Source organism: Portunus trituberculatus, chromosome 46, assembly GCF_017591435.1.
Source record: "Portunus trituberculatus isolate SZX2019 chromosome 46, ASM1759143v1, whole genome shotgun sequence".
NCBI lineage: Eukaryota > Metazoa > Arthropoda > Malacostraca > Decapoda > Portunidae > Portunus > Portunus trituberculatus.
Genome location: NC_059300.1, coordinates 2,169,456 through 2,175,455, shown reverse-complemented (window position 1 = coordinate 2,175,455; position 6,000 = coordinate 2,169,456). Strand labels below are relative to the sequence as shown.

Sequence of the window (6,000 nt, the reverse complement as noted above, 5' to 3'; positions counted from 1 at the left end):
AGAAAGAAAAAGAAGAGAGGGAATCAGAGTATTTGAATGAGAATGAATAAAAGACATTAGTGCAGATGCTATTTCTCACAAGTATTAAGATACGTATTTAAAAATCATAAAATGATGTATAATGAATTTCATGTGACTCTACACACACACACACACACACACACACACACACACACACACACACACACACACACACACACACACACACACACACACACACACAAGAACAAAAAATATATACGTACATATCAGTGGTAATGTTTATGCTCTTCATTAGAGTGAAGTGCTGGACGTTGCCTGGGCCAACCCTTGACTATCATATTGAGGCAGAGCTGGAATTTCTCTCTCTCTCTCTCTCTCTCTCTCTCTCTCTCTCTCTCTCTCTCTCTCTCGTGATACTTTTCTTAATTTTTAAAAACTTCCTAATCATTATCATCCTTTCTTTCCTCTATTTTTCCCGTAATGCCTTTGTCTCGCCTTCGCTAATTCACTTCATAGTGTTTTTCATGGCGCTGCTGTATCACTGGTGTCACGCCGCCCCGTCCATCTGCCTCTTGACTCACCCGCCTCGCGTTGTAATCTTCCAAATGGATCCAAAAAGATGGTCATGTCTTTTCCTCTCGGTTTTGGGAATATGACCTGCCTAGTACTTAGGAAATGTTATCATATTCAAGAGAGAGAGAGAGAGAGAGAGAGAGAGAGAGAGAGAGAGTGAGTGGGGGGGAGACGGAGTAGATATGTAAATGCATAGAGACAATGAGGGTAAAATTGGTATGTACGTGGCTTGTTAACTTGTCATCGATCTGACACTTATCTCCCGCCTGGTTGTGGGGCTGGGTGGGGTGGGCGTGGACTGGACGGCGCAGGGCGGGACTGGGTGAGTGGCGATGGTGGGAGAGTCGAAATTTCGTGTAGTCGGGGATATTGTACTGCAAGAGTCGATATGGATGAACAGAGAAAATCTAATCCATTCAGATTCAAAGCAATACATATGTAACACACACAGTTGGTTAGTTAGTTTGTTTATTGACAAAAAAATCTTTTACAAACAAACAAATAACTATAAATATCTACACAAATACTTTTGTCCATGAAGATTAACAAATTTTTCATCAATGTAGAGGTAATTTCCCTAACTACATGCATATATTTAATGCTTCAAAAATATATTTACACACTTCCTGTGTATGAACAGTCTCTTCCATTATCTCATTAACATTGCCAAATCTGAGCATTTGATAACTGTTACGTAACTGGACAGTCAGTGAGCACTCCAACAACACGTGTTGATCTGTTTGAACATGAACACCATCACATAAACATACTCTTTGCTCGGTTGGCGTTCGGCTCCACCTGCCTGTCTCTATTCTTAAATTATGTGACATCAGTCTTAATCTTGTGAACGCTTCTCGTTGATAATCAGGCACATATTCACACACACACACTCACACACACACACACACACACACACACACACACACACACACACACACACACACACACACACACACACACACACACACACACACACATGCGCACATTTTTTTTTATTGTTTTTGTTATAGTATAATTAACAATATTGCTTCACTAGATTATTTTAATTCTATATTTACCGTCATTTCATTACAATATTTTGATATTGTGGAGACAATTACAATCTAACTGCACACAGAATATTCACATTCATCACATACGAATTTCACCAAGGTATGATGCAAACGAACACTTTTCTTTTCTTTTCTTTTATGTTATGGCCTATAGCGCCTGTAAGTATACTTGAAGAGTATGGGAAGCGCTGTTCAGCTTCCATCCATTAGTGGGGCAGGCAATTTTATTTATAGTGGTACTCATACTAGGGTTCATATCACCACCCAAGCGCATCTTTGGTGTAACTTGTATCTTGCTTTCGTATTGTTCATTTTCGTGGGGTCACTACCTTTCTTTGTGTCCCAGTCTCAATCTGCTAGTCCATGCACCTTCTTGTGTACTGGCACGTGTCGGGATGTGGTGGTGGTGGTGGTGGTGGTGGTGCAAGGCGGCTCATGTAGAAAAGGACTCGTGCTCTGCCCTGTGTTTCTTTTGTTTAGTCTTTCTGAAATGAAATTTTAGGAATTGATGACATGTGTGACCGTTTGAACGAAATTTGGTTTCCACAAAATTGTATTTACTTTTCTTTTAAGAAAGTCGTACTAATTATAAATACAAGAGGCTCCCCATGTTGACAATTAAGACGCAGTGCTGAAGGCCCTCGTGGCTAGTTTGTTTCGTTAACAATTTTGAGGATATTCTGTTTACTTGCATGTTGGAGATTGCTGCTCGGCTGATCCGGATGATTAATTTTCGCTTTTTTTTTGTTATTTTCCCATTGCGTCTGGTTTTGTTTTTCTTCATATCCGGCTTACTTTTTTCTACTATTTTATTTGCTTTTGCCTTGATATGATGTAACAATAAAGGTATTAGTAACAGCAACACTGGTAGTATCAATGGCTGCAACTGTCTCAATATTTCATATTCATCTTTCACATAGTGATTTTCTTGAAATTAAACCAGAATTTCAAACGATCCAAACATATTGTTTTCTTTACTGTGAAACTTTGCGCTGGGCGTCTGAACCGATAGGATCCAGAAATACGTGGTGTGATCTATTTGATCCGTACTGTGTCCTTCAAGGGAAGGATTTAATGCATTGTTTCTCTTGTGATGCGAAGGAATGATTTTTGTTTCATGCTTGTCATAGCTACTTCTTGCCTTTAGTGTTAAAAACTTTTGTATTTCAGTTATTCTCTCTCTCTCTCTCTCTCTCTCTCTCTCTCTCTCTCTCTCTCTCTCTCTCTCTCTCTCTCTCTCTCTCTCTCTCTCTCTCTCTCTCTTTCTCGACTGTTGTGTTAAATATTCTTGCGTGAAATAGTTTGTGGAGAAATGTGAATAAGAAAACATTAATTAATCCATGCATAATCTTCGCGTCAAAACACACACACACACACACACACACACACACACACACACACACACACACACACACACACACACACACACACACACACACACACACACACCGATATAACTGTCTGGGCTGGGTAAGCTTGACACCTGCCTCGCTCTGGTAACATTTCTGGACGGTGAAACAAGCTGCGACGCCTTCACCTGCCGACACTAATTGCATAATAGCCTATCTCCCGTGGACACACCTGCCTTTGTGTAGCTCTGGCAGCCTTGATGGTGGTGGGGGGAACACGGCTGACATAACAGAAACGAAATGACCGATACAGAAGACAGAGGAGGTAGAGAGTCAGACAAGGATGTGGAGAATTAAGGCATGGATTATCTGAGGCTGATGATAATAGATAGGTAGTTAAACAGATAGATAGATAGATATAGATAAATAGATGGACAGATAGGTAGGCAGAAAGCTAAATGGATAGATGAATTGATTGATTGATTGATTGATAGAGAGAGAGAGAGAGAGAGAGAGAGAGAGAGAGAGAGAGAGATGGGAAAAAAAATAAAAAATGGTGAAGATTAAATTTCCAGTGTATTCTCACTTGACAGATAACCGGTGCCTTCTGGAAAAGTCGCTAAAAGGAATTCATTTCTGACCGTAAGGCAACAATGGCAGGAGTGAGGAGGCGCCACACATTCACAAGGGATTGCTTTCCATACTTCCTTTGTTCGTTCCTACGGAAGTACCCTCGCCAGGTCAGGCGAGTTGATTTGTAACTGTGCAGCAATAATGTTAGAATGAATGTGTATGAAAGCCACTCCTCAACACACCGTCATGGACCAGGACCTCAAATGTTCTTACGTCGGACCAGCAGTCAGTCTTCAAGGTGTCTGTTCACACAAGCCTTCAATATGTTTATTAAGATTCGTTTCTATCCAAACCGTTTGTTGCACTTGATTAAACGAGTAATTTGAACCCAACGGAGAAAAATTGTGAAAAATATTGATTGGATGTTCATTGTATTTGGTATCTTTGATCGAATCATGATATGATGCGACCTATATCCCTGTCACTTGTCAGACAGCCTGGCTTGCCAACCCTACCGGAAATGTTCGTATCGCTTCACATTTTGCGAAAAACAGTGTTTACAAAAAAAGTAAGGATTTTTTTTCCTGGTATGACTGAACGTAACAGGATTATTCGCTTTCATGTCTCCACTTTTGAATACTCGGAATACTTCACTGCCTGACCATGATATGCCATTCTTTCCAAGTATATCTGTTGTGTTTCCCCCACCGTGGCCTTTAACAAGACTCTTGACTACAAGTTCCGTATAAAGTAGGGAGTTGTGTTTTACCTCCGTCAATTATTCTTCTCTCCCTCCGTAATGTTGCCTTTGTGTAAGGGAATTAATTATTGATTAGTTATCAAAGCTGTGTTTAATTTAGAAAGCTGCTTTGATTAAACATGCGCAGTCTTAAGATGTCAGTCGGTCAGGTCAGTTGATAATCAGCAATCACGGCACCTTCGCTTACAGGAGGAGAGCAAGACCACATTTCAGGGGATAGGATTAGAAGTTAAAAATGCATGATTCTTCGAGTATTTTATGAATTACTCCATCTGTTTTCCATTGGAGACAGTGTGGAAGGGATTCACGATGATTACGCATACAAAGAATCACCTCACGAATCATTATTCTAGTTGCTCAAGCAAATATATCGTGTACACTACGGCTGCTGAATCCTCCAAGATCTGCATCCATCGATGACTTGTAGCGGCAACGTCCGTTACCGTACACGAAAAGTAATCTCGAATTTTTGGGTTTGCATTTCTTGATGCAGCACTTACCTCGATCACTTCAAAGCCAAATTGCAAAAGGCTATATGTCAGGAGATGAGCTGTGGATCTCTGCTATTGTTAGATTATTTTTTCAGGAATTCAAACTTTTATAACCATTATTGTGTAAAGCGTTTCATAAATTATTAATGTAAAGTTAAGTTACCACCACAAATTGATTGTAAATAGAGTCATTACAGTGAATGTATTCATTCAAATAAATCCTCGCAGTAGTGAGTGGTCAGTTCAGCTTGGAGTGTCGTGAAGGTGTCGCCGTCAGGAAGGTGTTGGACCCGTCAACAGGTTCTGCACGCATTGAGATGCTCTGATCGAAAGCGGAAAACTTCGATCATCGTAAATAAATTCTTTCAACAAAGAAGGAAACTGTGTTCCAGCAGACATAAGTTACTTATGATGTCTCCGATAATAACTGATACATCAAAACACCAAGCGCGCGCGCGCACACACACACACACACACACACACACACACACACACACACACACACGGCAATGAAAAGTGGAAACCTGTCCCATTCGAGGCAGCGGAGAAACGGCTTCGATAGTTTCAAATTCTAGAAGGTATTCATTTTATTTATTGCTCATTGTCTTACTTTTTGTATTGCACTGTATTGCATCGATTTAGTGTGTGTGTGTGTGTGTGTGTGTGTGTGTGTGTGTGTGTGTGTGTGTGTGTGTGTGTGTGTGTGTGTGTGCTCGGCTGTCTTTCCACCCTTCATAAGCAAACACAAGCTCGGCGATTCTCCATCGTTCACTGTTAATTAAAAACCATAATTAGTCTTTCGTTCTTCATCGACTGGCGGGCCGCTCACGGGAATTGGCAGGGAGGGAGCAGGAGGAGCGCCAAGTGTGGAGAGTAGTGTAGATGGTTATAGGAGAGTGATAGGAGGGGAGAGCATAGCAATCAGGCAATGATAGTAAGAGAGAGAGAGAGAGAGAGAGAGAGAGAGAGAGAGAGAGAGAGAGAGAGAGAGAGAGAGAGAGAGCTGGGAGGCAAGAATGCAATCAATTCAAGTTTAATTTTGTATAAAGTTAGAGATAAAAAAAAAAAAATAGAGAAAGAAAGCGAAGAAATGCTAATTACCAGTGGGAAATATCGAAAAACAAACATTTGGAGAGTACAAAATACTCGAAATGTCTTGAGTTATTTTAGCTCGCTCCGTAATGGCCATCATGTTTCCGACCGGAGAGAGAGTTTGTGGT

The 6,000-nt window shown here is 40.7% G+C and overlaps 1 protein-coding gene across 2 annotated transcripts in view; it reads left to right on the top strand.

Annotated features, from left to right (window-relative positions):
• LOC123520227 (potassium voltage-gated channel subfamily KQT member 1-like) overlaps window positions 1-6,000 on the top strand; it is a 357,021-nt gene that overhangs the window by 168,031 nt on the left and 182,990 nt on the right. The window lies entirely within an intron of this gene.